General features: G+C 42.2%; 1 protein-coding gene across 13 annotated transcripts in view; it reads left to right on the top strand.

Moving 5' to 3' along the window:
- Positions 1 to 19,296, top strand: part of LOC140907213 (poly(rC)-binding protein 3) — a 712,448-nt gene that overhangs the window by 389,260 nt on the left and 303,892 nt on the right. The window contains exon 3 of one of the 13 annotated variants that reach the window (XM_073332615.2): positions 1,728 to 1,778. The exons of 11 other annotated variants lie outside the window; for them this stretch is intronic. The gene's annotated coding sequence lies outside the window, so the exon portion shown is untranslated. Of the gene's footprint in view, positions 1 to 1,727; positions 1,779 to 4,655; positions 4,760 to 19,296 lie in introns of those variants that run through there. One more of the 13 variants, XM_073332619.1, reaches the window with a different exon arrangement.

Here is a 19,296-nt window from a genome sequence, read left to right as displayed (position 1 = left end):
CGTAGAAGCATATCCTGACTTTTGTCCAGAAAATCCTCAGATTCTTGTATGCAACGCAGGGTCGTTATCTGTTGCTCCAGACCTTCAATCTTCTCTTCCAATATGGAGACCAGCTTGCACTTTGTACAGACAAAGTCGCTTCTGTCCTGTGGAAGAAAGACAAACATGGCACATCCAGTGCAGGTCACAACAGCTGAACTCCCCCCCCCCCCTTCCATATCACTCATTAATGCATTTATCCTCACAATGCCCCTGTGGGCTAGGGATGTGATGATATCCTTGTTTTACAGATGGGAATTCAGGCACAGAGGGCCAGATTTTAAAAAATATTTAGGTGCTTAACGCTGCAAATAGGCACCTAGTGGGATTTTCAAAAGCAGCTAAGCAATTTTTGAAAATCTGACTAGATATCTACCTGCATCTGTTCGTGCCTAAGTAGCTGTGAAAATATTGACCACAGTGACAAACTCATGGCCACAAAGGAAATCTATGGTGGAGCAGGAACTTAATACAGGTCTCCCAAGTGCTAGACTAGTTCCCTAATCGCTAGCCCAGTCTTTCTCTTCACAGTACACAGATAGACAAAAGAGAATTCTTTCCAGCTACCATATATACGTTTGGGTGAATATCCTCATGCCACTCTCAAAGGTTTTAAACTGTGACCAAAAGGGCTGAATGATAAAGCTCCCTCCAAACCACATCAGCAGCCCTGTGTGTGTTGGCCAGAGATTGGTCTAGACTGCATGATGAGGTGGGGCTGCCACTCCCAGGAAGAGTGAGCTGAACTCAAGACCCCTGCCTGAAAGAGCATGATGGAGTCACTGCCTAGCCCGGCTGACTTCTACATTTGTTATGACATAAATAAATGTATATTTACTTTATTGCCATTTTTAAGGTAGTAAAGAAATAGATTTCTTCACCCCACAAAAGCCCTCCAGCAGTTTTACTCTTTGTTGGTGTGTGTGTGTGTGTGGGTGTGTGTGTGTCTGTTGTATTTTCTCTACCCTCTTTCAGGTTTGGAGTGAATCAAACATTTAAAAGAGAATATTTCAATTGGAAAAAAAAACATGTATGATCTTTCATTTAAAAAGCTGTTTTGAGGGCTTAGTAATTATAATGTAATCTCCTTGCCCAGCCAGTCACAATCTCTGCTCCCCATACCCTGTTCCCAGTCCCAGTCTCCTTGCCCAATTATTCTTAGTCTCCTCCCCTGCTGGCTCTCAATGCCCAAACTGCTAATAGAGAAGCAAAAGTCCAAGCAATGGAGACACTTTTTGATAGATAAATACAGGGATACAAAGCTTGGACTGAAGATACGTGACAGCTTGCTTTACACTCTTTTCTTATTTACGCTGGTGACAAGCGTATTAATGGGTTATAGGTTTGTGAAGGTTTTCATCATTGAAATCTTCCTAGTTTGCCAATTACCTCAATAATTCTTTAGGGGATCACTATTCTGAGATACAGAGGGAGATAGAGAAATAAGTTTACTAGATATAGCTACAATTAGTATTAGCATTAATTACCACTACCAAATAGAAGATTTATTTTTAAAACAGATGTTACAACAAAAGGCCAGATTGTGCTCTGCTACTGCAGCTTAAAGCCCATGGGGTCATCTCTGGATTTACACTGAGAAAATGAGAGTAGAATTTGGACCCAGTAATTTTAGCTTACTGTATAATTGGGGCACAGTTTTACCAATCGTCTTTTCTTTATTACACCAGTGATCCCACTGACTTCAAGGTGATTACTCTCCTGGGAGTTCGCTACATGATGTGAGTAAAGTCAAATCCAGTTTGCTGCAAAGATAACAGTACAGATTTTGGGCAAAGCAGCATGAAAGCTTTGGAAGGATCACCCCTACCATGGGGGGGCGCTTTGGTGCAATAGAGTCAGTGTAACAATTGGTGCAGCACAGCAGAGGGGATGTTGGGGGGAAAAATGGAGTATGGCCAGCGCTTCCCTGTCACCTCTTGGTCCCTGGTATTGATCTCAACCTCTTAAATGATTGGCATCCAGTGCCAGATAGAGAAACCTTCAGGCTACTTTAACTTAGCCTGGGAGACCAGAGTAGAGCACATGGAGCCCAGGAACCAGACACCACAAAGGTGGCATAAATTGAAGTTTTTATGGACACACAAATCTTGGCCCCAGATGGTTCTGTGTAACTCCACTGTAGTCAATAGAGCCATGCCAGGATTAAATGTGGTCCATTGCTTATTTTACAACTATTGATGTCAAATTCTGACAGTCACTTTACTGCTCTTGGATGCGGACTGAATACGTTGTTCAGCCAGTCATATGAAAGATTTCCATCTAGTCAGCTATATTGAGCAATTTTCATGTGACAAAGCTTTTATTATTTTGTGCTGGTATTGTTAAACTTTACTGTGATAAAGTACATGAAAAGAAAATCCAATGATCTATATAAGTCTACAGTATATATGCAGGTTTCAGAGTAACAGCCGTGTTAGTCTGTATTCGCAAAAAGAAAAGGAGTACTTGTGGCACCTTAGAGACTAACCAATTTATTTGAGCATAACCTTTCGTGAGCTACAGCTCACTTCATCGGATGCATACTGTGGAAAGTGTAGAAGATCTTTTTATACACACAAAGCATGAAAAAATGGGTGTTTACCACTACAAAAGGTTTTCTCTCCCCCCACAAACCCACTCTCCTGTTGGTAATAGCTTATCTAAAGTGATCACTCTCCTTACAATGTGTATGATAATCAAGGTGGGCGAAAGGGGGGAGAAAACCTGGATTTGTGCTGGAAATGGCCCAACTTGATTATCATACACATTGTAAGGAGAGTGATCACTTTAGATAAGGTATTAGCAGCAGGAGAGTGGGGGTGGGGGGAGAGAAAACCTTTTGTAGTGGTAAACACCCATTTTTTTCATGCTTTGTGTGTATAAAAAGATCTTCTACACTTTCCACAGTATACATCCGATGAAATGAGCTGTAGCTCACGAAAGCTCATGCTCAAATAAATTGGTTAGTCTCTAAGGTGCCACAAGTACTCCTTTTATTTTTGTGTATATATGCAGTGAGATACTAGTTTGTTGCCTGGATATAGCTATTACAGTAAAATGTACAAGAGACTCTTTCAATAATCTTTAGTACATATTTATCATGTAAATTAAATGATAAGGAAAAGACAACATCTTAGTGGGCTGTAGAAAGTAAAGGTTTGAAATGTATTTGAAATCACTACTGAAATTCTTTTTTTATACAGTTCAGAAAGTGAACAAGCTTTGCTTCTTCATAAAATGCAGTATATACAGCAGTAAATCTCAAATTCATAGCACATTCTTCTTGTGGTCTTTGCCACTAAAAACCGTTTCTGCATGTATGGACACTACCGCAAACACACCTTCAGTTCACTAGCATAAGCTTTGTCATTGAAATACCACCAGGTATTGAGATCAAAATAGAATGGATATTTTTTCAGGGAATGGTATTGGTGGGAAAAGTCTTCCGAAGGGCTTGTCTACAGTGCCCCACAATATAGGTAGCAGGATTCCATTAATGCAGACAAGGAATCTCAGTTTGTGCCAGCAGCATTCACACAGGTTTTACAGCGTAGTACTTCGGGCACTGCAGTTCACAACCTCAGAGTCCAAACTGCGGGGCTGAGTAGATATAGCCTTAGTGTCATCCTAACTCTGGTAGCTCTCTTTGCAGCATAGTCTTTGAAAAAACAAAACAAGTTTGCTGACCTAGCTCTTATTTCAAATGTGATCGGTTCTCATACTCTAACTACGTTTTTTCCCTTCAGTTTTGTTCTGTTTGTACAGCACCAAGTACAATGGGGTTCTGGTCCATGATCTAGGCACTACTGCAGTAGAAAGAATAAAGACAGTTTCAGGATACAGGGATTCCCACCATAATCTTGAGGGCTTGTATGAGAGTTAGCACTTTTTGCCCTTTCGAAAACCCTACACCACATCTTGAACTGGCTGGAATATGCAATGTGACAAAATAACTGCTTTTAGCTCTGTGCAGACAGTGGACACATTCACTTTTAATTGTGATGAGTTTCTCCCTGCTACACTTCATCGGGTGCATGCTTGAGGGAGAAAGATGGTCTAATAGTCTCCAGGTCTCTGCTTCCTTTCTCTGGGCTCATGATACTTGGCTTGATGGGAATGCAAACAGCTGATTAGATACTTTTAAGTGGATGAGGCTGAAGTGACCCTGTCTTACTTCTCTTTGCCTTCATTCCTCTAACCCCTGTCAGCCCTTCTCCTACGCTGTTCCTCAGCGGGTGACGGCTCAGCTGCCCCACACCTCGCCTCGGGCTGTTCCTTCGCTCAGCGCCCGCTGCCTCGATTCCCGGCCGGGTCTCAGACCGCTCACGCCTCTGGTGCCTACCCCCATCCCCCTCAGCGCCGACTCGGCGGATCACGGCAGCCCCTTTCCAGTGATGCCCCTTGCTCTCGCTTGCTCCCATCGTGCGACTGCCTAGCTGCTTCTGCCCTGTGCTGCTCTCGCAGCCCTGCTCTCAGACAGTTCCTACTTCTCCATCCTCCTCCTGGCTGAGTCCGGCTCACCCAGGCTGCGGCTGCAGCTGCAGCTGCCCCCGGCGCGCTGGCCTGGCCTGGCCTGGCCTGCCCGCTGGAGCAGAGCTGGGCAAACGGACCGCGCTGCGCGGCTCCTGCGCTCCCGGCCGGGGAGGCTCGACCCCGGCCCCGCCGTTCCGCCGCCGCGCGGGCAGCCGGGCTGCGAGCTCCTGCCGCGCTGAGGGGCATGGTAAGGGGGCGGCGGCGACGGGGGGGAGGGGTCCCGGGGGCAGTCAGGGGACACGGAGCGGGGGGCGGGGGGGCGGTTGGATGGATCAGGGGTTCTGAGGGGGGCAGTCAGCGGGCGGGAAGTGGGAGGGGTGGATAGGGGGCGGGGGCCAGGCTGTTTGGGGAGGCACAGCCTTCCCTACCGCGCCCTCCATACCGTTTCGCACCCCGATTTGGCCCTCGGCCCAAAAAGTTTGCCCACCCCTGCTCTGGAGGCTGCTTTCAGAATCCTTACCCCAGCCTGCTTCTCGCATGCTTTCTAGGGTAGCCAACCCTCCAGGCTTGTCCTGGAGTCTCCAGGAATTAAAGATTAACCTTTAATTAAAATGATGTCACGTGATGAAACCTCCAGGGATACGTCCAACCAAAACTGGCAACCGTAATGCTTTCCCCTCTGCCTGACCCTTCTAGCATACATGTTCCTGGTCATTTTAGATTACATAGTACCCTCAGTAGGGCAGATGCCAATCTTAGGTCTTCGCCCCTCCTCGGATTATTCGTAGGCCGAACTATTCTTCAAATGAACTTTCAAACAGACAGTGAGGAGCAGTAGAATAATTAAAAATATAAATTTAGTTTCACTACAAAAACCAAAAACCAGGACAACCATAAGCAATTTGGGGCAGGGACACTCTTGTTCTGTCTTTGTTCAGCACTGAGCACAATGGGGTTTTGGTCCCTGTCTGGGGCTCCAAGGGGCTACTGCAATGTAAGTAAGTGGTGATGATGATGATGATTTTTTCATGCCAGGCAAACAAATTTGAGATTCTGGTTGTCCTGGGACAAATCACATTAACAACAAATAATAAATTCCTTGTCAGATAGCAAGCTTTCGTGCAAGTGTACTTTTCCATTCAGTTTTGGGGCTGGATTTTAAGGGGGAAAGAAATGTTGAGGTTATTTCTTCATTTCTGAAAAAGATATTTACACATTGTTAGGCATTTTCTATTGATATTATTGATACATTTTGAGTCTGTTTGGAGGCAAGGGGAATGTAGCAATTACGGCCTAGGATAGTGCAGTAAGACACAATGGGATGCACTTTGTTGTGTACTATGAATGGCTGTCACTTAGCATTAACCAGTCCGATTGCTCAAATCTCCTGCCACTTGATCAAAGTGAACGACAGCTGACGTGCTTGGAGTATGAGCGCTGCTACCAATCACACTGATTATTTAACTGCTTTGAACAGAGAGGAGGCTGGCCAGGCTGCATTCCAGTTTTGCCTTTTCATTGTGCTTTTCTAGATTGGAAAGTTGTTCAAATTCTTATTAGTACGTATTTTTAAAATAATAGCAGAGGTATGTGCATCAGAGAAAAGTTCAGCTTTTCATAGGAATGCCCAGCATAACATCACTTAGTAAGCATGTGTAGGGAAGGGACAGAATCCTTGAAAATATTGTAATAGATTTTGAAAAATTAATTTGATCTCTCAGAAGAAATGTCACAGACGGCAATAATCAAAAGAGCTTGACTAGCAGCACGTTAATCACTGTGAAATGCGACAGAACAGAAAACATCCAAAGAGTGACATAAACTTATGCTCAAAGATAGCATTAGTCTTCTCAATTCTTGGAAGAGTCTCAAAAACAATATTTTCTTCAAAAATTACTGGCAAGATGTAATGGAAAATGTAGTCTGATTAACCTTACCTCCGACTTTGTCATCTTGGTGACAAAAGCTGATAGCCCTGTGTCAGAAGCAAATTTGTCTGCTACTGAACATGACTCTTGGACATTAAAATTTATATAAATCTATTTATTAGCAGCGTCAAGAGAAGAGACTAAATTTAAAGATGAAGTAGTAGTGTAATTGTCTTCATTAGCCTCACTTTCATTCTGTGACCACTCCCCTAGACCTACTTATACGCATTTATCATTGTGTGAATGAAAGGGAGTATCAGTTGATCTAACAGACTGTGAAGAGGTGGGAAGAAGGTGTATGTTAAACCAATTTAGACATTCTCTAGACCCACCTCTGAATCTGGTCTACTGTTCTTTTGCCCAAGATCTCAGTGTCATATTGCCCATTTTATTTTTATTTACAGATTCAAAGAATGCGTTAGTGACACAGATACACTAGACCCTTGTATGAACAAAATATTTTGTAATAATTTCTAGATTAAAAAACCTATAAATAAAATGAAAGCACAGGCATTAAAGATAGATCACAGATTTTTCATACTGAATATAAACTAAAGTATGCATACAAAATACACCTGCTTGCGAACTCCAGGCATCTGGACTGACTTGCTGATGCTTCTAGTGGGCTTTCCAGATTCCGCTCTGCTGAGAATGTGATTGCAATTCTTATAAGTAGACCTGAAAATATACAGAGATTTATTCTAAATTAGTATGACCTTGGCTCATGAACAAATAATGAGGTCTAAAGGTCAGAAATGGGTTACAAGAAAAATAAAGATAAAATGCTTACTGGTACCCAACTTAACAAACTGTATTAGATTCAAAGCAAAGTTTTTTCACCACATGCTTTCAGCAGTCTTACTGACCGAACTCTTTAGATCAGGCCCCTTCCTCAGAGTCCAGTGGCTGCTTCCTTTGTCGCTTCACGTGCACAGAATGTGATGGGCAGGGAAAGAGAGAGAGAGGTGTCTGCTCCTTCTTTTTATAATCTGGTCCCCTGCTTTGAGAAGCATTTCCAGCTGAGAGCAAGGCGATAGGCAGTCTGTGAGGAGGGGAACTCCATACTGTTTTTTTGCTAAGATGTAGCTTTTTGCTCCCACCCCCTTTCCTGCCGAAGAATGGCCACTTATCAAGTAATGATCCATCGGTCTTGTTTACTCCTGGCAGAGTCATCAGCTTGCCCTTTGTCTCTAAGGCTACTCTCCAGACTTCTGTGGAAAACATACTTTTAGTCCTGATCTCAGCTTGTATTTATAACTTCACATATAATGCTGCTACATGCATTTTGCCATATTATTGATCAGCAAATTGTGAGTTTTTAAATGATATCTCACAAGACGTATGATAGTGTATAGGATGTGAACGTGGGTATATTCTGTCAGACACACACTTTGGGGGAACATCTCCTGACAGCCTCCTGAATAGCACATGTTTCTCTGTCTTCCAGCCAACCTGAAGCCCAGAAGGCTACCCAAGGGAAGGGTGCGTCTTCTGTGCAAAGCTTCAGATGCAAAAAATTTCCACATTAGAGAGATGTGGAACTACTTTGGAGGAGACCTTTTCCAAATGAAGTCTCCACCTTTCAACCACTGCAACTCCCTAGCCTAGACATATCCACTTCCCCCCCCAAATTACACTGCATAAAGTGAATTATGCCACTCCTACAGTAACTCCCATATGTCTCCTTGGGTCTTTGGCCATGTCTACATGAGGGGTGCTTTATTGTTATACAAATAGCCGCATAAGGACTGTCATAAGAACATAAGAATGGCCCTATTGGGTCAGACCAAAGGTCCATCTAGCCCAGTATCCTGTCTTCCAACAGTGGCCGATGCCAGGTGCCTCAGAAGGTATTAACAGAACAGGTAATTGTCAAGTGATCCTTTCCCTGTTGCTCATTCCCAGCTTCTGAGAAACAGAGGCTAGAGACACCATGCCTGCCCATCCTGGCTAATAGCCATTGCTGGATCTATCCTCCATGAACTTATCTAGTTCTTTTTTGAATCCTGTTATAGTCTTGGCCTTCACAACATCCTCTGGCAAAGAGTTCAACAGGTTGACTCTGCATTGTGTGAAGAAATACTTCCTTTTATTTGTTTTAAACCTGCTGCCTATTAACTTTATTTGGTGACCCCTAGTTCTTGTGTTATGAGAAGTAGTAAACAACACTTCCTTATCTACTTAATCTACACCAGTCATGATTTTATAGACCTCAATCATATCTCCCCTTAGCCATCTCTTTTCCAAGCTGAAAAGTCCCAGTCTTATTAATCTCTCCTCATATGGAAGCCATTCCATACCCCTAATCAATTTTGTTGCCCTTTTCTGAACCTTTTCCAATTCCAGTATATCTTTTTTGACATGGGGCAACCACATCTGCACACAGTATTCAAGATGTGGGCATACCATGGATTTATATAGAGACAACATGATATTTTCTGTCCTATTATCTATCCTTTTCTTAATTATTCCCAGCATTCTTTTGCTTTTTTGACTGCTGCTGCACATTGAGTGGATGTTTTCAGAGAACTATCCACAATGACTCCAAGTTCTTTCTTGAGTGTTAACAGCTAATTTAGACACCATCATTTTATATGTATAGTTGGGATTATGTTTTCCAGTGTGCATTAGTTCGCATTTATCAACATTAAACTTTATCTGCCATTTTGTTGCCCAGTCACCTAGTTTTGAGAAATCCTACTGTCAAAGCATACCTAATGTGGATGCATCTATACCAGCAAAACTGCACTTTGTACTAGTGTAATAAAGCCACTCCCCAAAAGTGAAACAAGGTATACCACTAAAAACACAGCTTTGCCAGTACATTTGCATTTACATTAGGGGCTTCTGCCAGCACAGCAATGTTGATCAGGAATTATACCTCTTCACACCCTTGATCGACATAGCTATGCTGGTGGAAGTCTGAAATGTAGGGCTGCAGAGGTAGGTCACAGTATGATCTCCCCAACACAGATATAAACTCGAAATAACTTTGTTGATGTCAGTGGAATTTCTCTGGGTTTTCACTTGTGTACCAGACCAGAATTTAGCCCCGTATACTCTGGGATTTAAAGAGAGAGAGCTCGAAGGTGTGTGAAAGTTCAGAGGGGAAGCAGATTTCTAGACTGGGATGGTTTAAGGTATTTCTCAGAATGAAATAGTGGGAGTTCCCCAGGGAGCTGCCTGTGCTGGCTTGCTGTATATAATCCATCCCGAGCACCACAGGCTCCTGCCAACACCTAAATCTGGATATTCAGTTAAGCAAAATTATAATCTGGTTATTATCTTTAACTGCCAATCTGTGTAGAACAAAGTAATGCGTATCACTGATTTAGATATTTGCTATGCCACTGGTGATGTAGCAACCAGTCTCTGTGCATACTAGGTTTTCTTGGGGTTTATTATTTAATTAGTTGATATTTGCTTTACTTTTTTTACTGTAATGTATATGTATATTGACTGCATTATCTGTAACGATGTTCACAGATATTTTATCAGAGTATGGAAATCCTGCAGCACTAATGAACTGCAAGAAATGTACTGAGTGGATTTGTGAATTTGTTTATCATTTTATAAAAGGCACAAAGTGCAAAAGTATTTAAGGAGTTTATATTAATAAGCAGGTATTCATGTTTTGAAAATAATTGTTTTGGGGGTATTTTTAATATCCATGAAGACATTGCAAAATACGTATTCATGGGGTGATCTGTTGTGGCTTTCCCTCATGCCCCATGCTCAGAGCAGCATATAGTGGCACTTCTCCAGGAACAGACAGGGAATGTAAAGATCCTGGTTCATCATTCTGCTGCTGCTCGAATGTGATGGTTCAGCCATCCTGGCCCATTCCTTGCCCACATCCACAGGAGGTGGCAGCCACATGGAGGCTACTCACAGTCTTGTGCTGCCACTAGTGATGCAGTAGCCCATGCTAAGGAGGTTCCCTATGCTCCCCTCACTTCCTTGTGCTGCAACACAGCCAGCATCACAGTCTGTAGGAAACAAAGACCCTCTTGCAGATCATCAAGAATACGAGGTCTTCCTCAGCCCACAAGGCAGGGGGCTGCATCATGTGGTGGCAGCTTCAAAATGGCAACCTGTCAGGGTGAAAAAGCAAAGCCAGTTTGGCTGGAGATTCCCCCAACAATCTTGAATGCCAGTTGTACAAGGTGGAGCCTGTGACAGCGTCCCTGGGAAGGGGACCAACCAGTGTGATCACATTCAGGGAAGAAGTACCTTCCACTTTGAAACCAGGTGCTGCCTCCGTGATTGCGTAGCCAAGAAAACTCTTGAATCCTACGTGGCCAAACAGTAATAGAGGCAGTTTTAGATTGGACACAACCCTATGTCAGTCTCTAGGTCTGAAGGGTGGCTTTACAAATGATGTATAGTTGTCATCTGGCTGTGCTATTGCCTGACGGGGATTACCAGAAATCAGTGTGTGTGTGTACATGCATATGGAAAAGATGTCTCAGGGGAGAAGGAGAGGCTAATATGAAATCTGTGACAAATCCCCTTGGGCCTGACCTACAGGATGAATATAATCATATAGCTTATTTACTGTGAGTTAATAGTGTCAGTGTTTAACATTAATTGTATTTGATTAATGAAGGTTTTGCAGTCCTTTCGCTAAAGGAAAGGACAGATGTATCTGTGGTCCACTGGTTGCGCTTAAATACCAAGAAATAGCTTCTCAAATCCCATTCAAGGTCACGCTGCATCAAGGGGAGAATATACCGCCGTAGTGTGATAAGCTGTGGCTAGCAGATATTTTTAACCACAGGCTAGATAGTGGCTGTGCCATTATTATGTTTCCCCCCACTACATGGCACATAATGTTCCAAAGGGGGTGGGGAGGTAGCAAAGGCCCTGGCCAACAAAAGATGGTGCAATCTGCATACCTCCCATGTGCACCAGCACAATCCCTTCCCAAGTTTCCCTTGGAGTAGTGCAGCTCTGCACCCTTCCCAATGCACGGCTGTGCCTTGAGGGTATGATCTACTCCTGTGTGATTGGTACATTCACATAGTTAGCGCCGTAGACGGTATTTGCTCTTGCTGAGTGCCTGTAACACATGTCCATTGACATCTGCTGAAGTTCTACATTCAGATCCCAGACGGTATGTGTACCCCAACATGCATGTGTAATAATCCATTCATTCTGATTTTTAAAACATACATCCTGAAAGTGCTCATTTGACCCACCCGTTGCAATGCTTAAAACTCACACCTGTCTAAATTATATTAAATTGCTTCAGTCTAGTGACAGCTGTCCATGCAATCATCCTTCAGTCCCAACCCCACAGTGCAATTATTAATACACTGTACAACCCTGAATCACTGAAAGAGAGGCTTTGGAGTCCGAATGGACTGAGAAACTGGCCAGCTCCCAGAAACATAGAAATACTTGTGGCACTCATGTTTTCTGGTCTGTGTAGAGCAAAATGTGATTAAGTGCAGCTACTTACTGTGTGATTGTAATGTACGGATTATCAATGAAGAGGATGCTAGGTACCAAACACTTATTTTGATAAACCCGAAGCATGTGTTATAGCAAAAGCAAATCTATTTTTTGCTAGATGTACACTATATGTTGAAAATATTAAACTTGATATTCTGACAGAATATACAGATGTTTTCAAAGGAGTCTGGTCTCAGTCTCTTGGGAATACCCTTTGTCTAGATACAAAAATCACCCATATTTTATGTACACCAAAAAATATACCACACTGTGATCACCTCAAGCAGGGATTGTCACCTACGAAATAGAGGTCATCATTAAAGTGACAGATTCAGCACATTGGGTTAACTCACTAGCTGTAATGGAAAAAGTCTTCAACAGGGGAATTCAGACCTCATATAAATTTTAAAAAATGCACACTGCATAGGTGGCCCCTCTCTCCCTCCCTCAGCTGATGCTGAAAAATGTTTAGCTGCTAATTTAGACGGTACAAATCATTTTGAACATAATTACAGAAAGTCTGGCACAGGCCTGGTAAAACATGGGTCTAAGGCTGTGTCTACTCTAGGAACTTTACCCATTGCTACCAACAGTTATCAGCAAAGCGTGCAACTGAACCGGCACTGAAAACGTTTAATTACAAGTCTGGACTGGACTTCAGCACTGTCTCAGAAGCCATGGTTGAGCCTACTTGATGCAAGGTTCAACCACAGTTACTGAAATGCACATTTTCAACATTACCGAAGAGACCAAAGGAGACCTCTTACAGGTAACCAAAGGCAAAAGTAAATCACTTTATCAGCATAGGCATGGCCTCATAGTTTGTCTGGATCCTTAAGATATTACACATCCATGTTTGCCTTTGAGGACATTACACCTAAGCTCACCAGTGCCCAGTTCTTCTGCATGTTCTTTGCAAGGTCAAGGTTTGGTGCAGTACAACTGTCTAAACAGCCATCATGACCAACCACTTTGAGCACATAGGACAAGGAGTCTGTCTCAGTAGAAAATGATGCATAGTACCACATATGGTTGATGTGATGTATAATGTGCTCAGTGGAGATGAAGCCATCATTGATAACTACCCAGGGTAGTATTTGGTTGTTCAAATGGGGAACACAGTAGAAACCTTCATGCTGTAACATAGTGGTCTTTGGGGAAAAAAGGCATCCTAGATAAAACCATGATCTGTATTCCAGAAATATGTTGTTTGACATCACATTGAGACAGATGTGCTTAAAACACAGTTAGCTAATTTCACTACAGTCAGGAATATGGATTTGAGACATGACTTTTAACACTAAAGACGGTCCTTGGTATGATTAACTATGAGCCCAAGTTTGCACCAAACTTGTCAAATCAAGGCATCATTTCAACAGCTGCTAAAGCAAGATAATAAATTAATTTGGGGTAAGCAGCATGACATGGCTTTCTATTTTGCTTATAAAGACCCATATCACAGAGGAACCAGGTCACAAGCTTTCTTACTTTGATCCTAATAAAGAGCTGTCTCTAGTGCTGACACATCTAAGATTGGCTTTGGTGCATTACTGCACCAGGAAGGCAGAACCACTACCCATGGAAGTCACTCACCAGCAGAAGAACAGTTACCAAAAATACAAAATGAATTATAAGCAATTGTATTTGGCTACAAGTGCTTTCCTAGATATGTAAATGGCAGCTATGTTTACTGCTGGATCTCATCATCAACCACCCTGGCGCATTCAAATTACATAGAATGATTTGTCAGTCAGACGGATACCTTGTTTCCAGATGATACAAACTGAAGATTTCTGCTGCTGGTGATCGTTAAAGAAACTGCATCACTGAGCCTAATAGCAAAGAACAGACATGCAAGTACACATAGACACTCCAAAACTTCCAGCAAATGATCAGAAAATGACTGAAATGAAAGAGGCAGTTGAAAGGATGAACAAATTTAAATATTTGAAATAAGTAATCTTGGAAGGATGTCCAAACAGTTATTCGAAAAAAACTGTCCTTGTATCATCTCAGAATATTGAAATCACAGACGTGTACACTCACCCTTGGATGGGATTATTTTGCATGCTAACCATACAAGATGTGTCAGTGTATCTTGTATGCAGTACGCAAATGGGCATAGACAGATATAAACAGGGACTGGAATTCATGTTTGGTCTTGTATGTATAAGCAAATTGAACAAGTAGTCTCAAGATGTCTTATTTCCCTTATAAAATATATGGGAGATAGTAAGGAGGAAATAACACCATATTAAATGCAAATAAGACAATGATAGACCATTAGCATTGACTACTTTAAATCAGTTGTTGGTTGTTGCTGTTATTTATTTTATTAGTTTACCTGGAACAATGTATAATATGAATATCATTTTATTGTGGATTATTCTAGTAGAGTCTTTGAATTGCTGCTAGGAAACAGAAAAATATGTCATACCCTATTTTATTTATACCCTGGATTGATCTAAAACTATCACAATTATTATCTGCTCCAGGGAGCAGAACTTCATGTATTGACTAACACAGCTTGTGATATCCCTACGTTACCAGAACACTAGATAGTAGAAGTTAATAAAGAGGCACCCAAGTCTTGTTTGGGTTCCTTCTTTACTTCAAATCCTTGCATTTTCATTTCCAATTACAGCCTGTGAAACACCAGAGCAACCAGCAGCACGAACAACACCAATACTTCCCAGCCTCTATTCATCTTGTGTTTTGCCATAGCAGCTATTACCATAGTGTGTAATCTCTTTCATTCCCTCTCGGTTTGTAAAGGGAGTTGTAGCAGAAGGTACTGTTTGCAAATTTGGATGGCTCTGCTCCCACAAAAATGTAAATGAATAAATAACTGAGTACAAACATGATGTATTTTCTTTTGTCCCGGAAAGAAACCCTTGAAATGAAGGGTTAGTTACATGTTAAATAAACCTAAAAAGTAAAACAAAAACCATATTCACTTGTTTGGATGAAAAACTGAAAAATAAGTTATTTTGTTATGGAAAAATGCCTGAGGCTTTTAATGTCTCTTCCTGTAATTCCATGACTTTGCCATTTCAACCATGATGACCCAGTAATTTTTTTAAAATGACACCATTATGACACAGTCTCAGTCAGGGCTGACTGACTGACATTATGACACAGACCAATGACACAGTCTCAGTCAGGGCTGATTCTGTTCACATTTAAGTCAATGAAAGTAGGCTCAAGTCCTGTATCAGTATATTAGAGTCTATTTTGGCCCTTTTTAAAATGTACCTAATATACTGTAAATGCAGCTAGACAGAGAGATACAGCAGGATTCTCAAGTGCAGTAGTTTATAGGAATTATACAAGAAACCTTAAGAAGAACATTAATGTCATTACCCAGTTTGGGTTGCAAATGCAATATGCAGTCTCTAGCTCAGCCCCACCAGACGGAAGAAATGAGATATTTCATAGGCTGTTGGACATCACATCTTTGGAGCATAGATGGACAGTTATTTAGTGACGGTATTTCTTCACTTATGTTGCCCATAGAAAATTAACTGTTCAGTGGTCCTTAAGATGATATTTGCACTAGTTGAGTGGGGATGTCCAGAATTGTACTGGCTGTTATACAAACCATGTACTATACTGCAGGAATCTTCTCTGTCTCAAACCTTTTTATAATAATTTTTATTTCACTGTCAACACTTCCCTTGACAGTAGCTGGAAGTTGAACCGAAGGTCTCCCACATTAAAATCCAGTTCACTGTCAGCCTGCCATCAGCATACATCATAAAAGCTAGCACAAAATGGATTGAGCAGGGCATGTCGGTTCTGAGAACCCATAATACATTCATCCCAAGATCCAGAACACCTACAGATATTTTCTCAGGGGAACAGGAGCGCAGGTTATGTGTGAGCATTTTGATTGCACTGTCCCTGTGGGAAGCTTGTTGATTCATTAATTTTTTTCAGTCCCAGCTTATCTTTAGTTAACTGAATTATGGATATGAAAACATTGCAGCATGCAATCGGCCTTTTAGCATCACAAAGGACAAGATAGCTTAGCAGGTGTGACCAGCATAACCTAAGTGCTTGGGCATGAAATGAACAATTAGAGTAAGTAAACCATAAAATATTCACAGACCATGATACTGTAGTGATTTTCTGGCAGATTGATTGCCTTAGTCAAGCTGAGGTGATAGGCTGCCAAGGATTTATACTGGCTAACGAAAAGCACTCATCATAATAGTTCCTTCTGGTAAAAATGACAAAATGCCTGAGGTCAAAGCACATAAAACACCAAGTGAAATCAAAAGGACTCTGTTGTAACCATACTCTGTCCCACATAAGGAGCAGCTAGCCCAGTCTTCTAATATATGCAGCAGATGGCTGGTTAGTTTGCCCTTTGCAATATTACAATAAAGGTGATTAAGAAATGCATTATTGAAATGAATTCCTGGTAGGAAACTTCCAGCAGATGGGTTGCCGATGAAAGCCACCTCTTAGGGCTTGCCTTCGCTGCCGGGTCAACTTGCATATAGATAACTTGAACTAACTCCTCTAGAGTTAGCCTAGCCAAAGGGAGAGCAGCCACACTGTGAAATGTCACTTCAGCTACACAGAGCAATTGTGTAGGCAGATGACGAGTTGCACCCATTCAAGCTGCGGCCTGTACCTACTCATGGGTCAGCCAACACACACCCCCACACTGGAGTTCAGGGGTTTTACGTGTGGACAGGACTTGAGTTCAGGGTAACCCCCTGAGTTATAACACAAGTTAACTGCAGTGACAACTTCCCTGAGCGGTTAGTAGTTTAGTGCTTATCAGGAATTCAACAGCTAGCAAATTGGAGACCTTGTGTCAGGATAAGAATCGTGGAATTTAAATGGATATTGTTTTGTATGGATTGAGAGCAGCAGTCAGAGGGACGTATTGGGAAGAAGGGCCAAAATTGAATGCCTGGAGCTATGCTTATAACTCCTTATTTAGGCAACAAAATAAGTGACCTGATTTTAAAGAATGCTGACCACTGGGAGCTACTGGGTGCACAGCATTTTTTAAAATCAGGTCACTTATTTACTTGCCTAAATAAGGAATTAAGAGCTTTTTTTTTTTTTTGAAAGCCTCAGCATAAGCTCCTGAGGAAACTGCTGCCCTGGCAGAAATGTGGGGACGTGTGTTGACGCTCCAGAACTCCATGTGAATGTCATTACCTTCTCCAGAGGTCACCAGGGTTTCCACTGACATCCCAGGTCATCTCTGGGGTAGGAGGGACATCGCGCCTGCTTGTTCTGAGGGCCTTATCCCCTTGGCAGGATGTTCCCACTGAAATTTCACAATCTGAAATTTGTTGCACCTTCCCTGAGAGGGGAGATTTGGCCTCAAGTAGTTCTCCCATTGACGTTCGTGGGAGTTGTGCCTGAGTAAGAACTGTAGGATCAGATTCCAGGTTGGCAGACTGACTTGTGCTTATATTAACCACAACAAGAAAGTGATATGTTTAAATAATAGTATGGTTGTCAGAAAGCTGAAAACATACAGGAAAGTATATGATAGAAAATGAACGAACATGCTGTCCCTTAGCTCCTGCAGTTTTGTTGATTTTTTTTTTTTAAAACACAACCAAGGGCACCACTGAGTGAGTGAAGGGCAGAGCATCACTTTGAATGTCCTGCTCTTCCAGTATTGGTAATAATCTTAGTATTACAGAGAAGTAGTGTGGAGGAATATTTAAATTCCCTTGAAAAATAATTCATGGAAGATTATAAAATTGAAAAATATTTGGCTGTAAAGATAGAATAGCTCATTTGTATGCTGCCTAGTCTCTTGAATAAATACACATCTAGGCACTTGTTTGAAATGTGTATCATTTACTCTATAGCTACTCAAGCCTGACAGTTAAATACATGTTTATAAATAGGGCAGGCTCAAATTGAGGAAATGCTCTGTAAATGAAATTAAAAATAGATGGGACAAGGACAGAAGGGAGGGTTCCCCTTGTTAAATTCCTGCATTCAGCCCTGTAACTTGTAGGAGACCAGTAATTTGGCCCACGCTGGCCTATGTCAGCTTGGGTCAAAGAGGGGATCACAAATCATTTTGCCCCGGCTGAGTGCCAAGCCATTTCCTTATTCGTCACCTGAAAGGTTGGTTTTTCTCTCTCTGAAACGCTCAGGAGCTGTGTCAGTGCTCAAGAAGGCTCAGAGACTTAGATTTTCAGTTCTTTGGAGTACTGCACACAATGGTGTCCAGTTCTATCACTAGTCCTAGGAGCTATGGTGGTACAAATAAATAATTAATAATGATGGCTGGACCGCATCCAGGGGGTTGGGTCTGGGCTCCTTGCACCCTCTCCCCTTTTGCACGCCTGCACAATTCAGTAACTACATCCACTTCCAATGATCTTAAATAAAAGCAACATTGATTTGACTTAGAAAATAAAGAGAAATTCACAAACAACATCAACGTTGGGCAAAACAGAAACATAGCTCAGCTGATCACTGTGAAGAGTGACACTAACTAAGGCCTGGTCTACACAATTTTTGTACGACTATCTTTATTTTGGATAGGAGGGTGACTTTTTTTATTGAAAAAGTTATACTGATACAACCAGTAGTGTGGACTCAGTTATATCTGTATAAAGGTGCCTTATATCAGTATGACTTATTCCCCTTCCCATGTGTATCCCAGTATAACTGTATCCACGCTAAGGGGGTTGTACTGCTTTAACTATACTGGTGTAGTTAAAGTGCACTATGGGGTTAGGTCGAATTTAGCCGCTTTAGGTTGATTTTAAAATAAATGCATCCACACAACCAACCCTGTTCCGTCGCCTTAAAGGGCTCTTAACATCGACTTCTGTACTCCTCCCCGGTGAGGGGAGTAGCGCTAAAATTGACCCTGCTGGGTCAAATATGGGGTAGTGCAGACGCAAATCGATGGCATTGGCCTCTGGGAGCTATCCCAGAGTGCTCCATTGTAACCACTCTGGACAGCACTTTGAACTCTGATGCACTAGCCAGGTACACAGGAAAAGCCCTGGGAACTTCTGAATTTCATTTCCTGTTTGGTCAGCGTGGCGAACTCAGCAGCACAGGTGACCATGCAGTCACCCCCCAGAATCGCAAACGAGCTCCAGCATGGACCGAAAGGGAGACACTGGATCTGATTGCTGTATGGGGAGAAGTATCTGTGCAGGCAGAACTCTGATCAAAAAGAAGAAATGCAAATATATTTGCCAGAATCTCACAGGGCATGTTGAAGAGAAGCTACAGCAGGGACACACAGCAGTGCCACGTGCAAGTTAAGAAACTGAGGCAAGCCTACCAAAAGATAAAGGAGGCAAACGGTCACTTTGGGTCAGAACCCCATACATGCCACTTCTATGATCAACTGCATGCCATTCTAGGAAGGGACCCTACCACTACCCCA

The sequence above is a fragment of the Lepidochelys kempii genome, chromosome 2 (assembly GCF_965140285.1).
Source record: "Lepidochelys kempii isolate rLepKem1 chromosome 2, rLepKem1.hap1, whole genome shotgun sequence".
Classification (NCBI taxonomy): Eukaryota; Metazoa; Chordata; order Testudines; family Cheloniidae; genus Lepidochelys; species Lepidochelys kempii.
The sequence above is the reverse complement of the archived record's forward strand: the minus strand, read 5'-3'. Positions and strand labels throughout refer to the sequence as shown.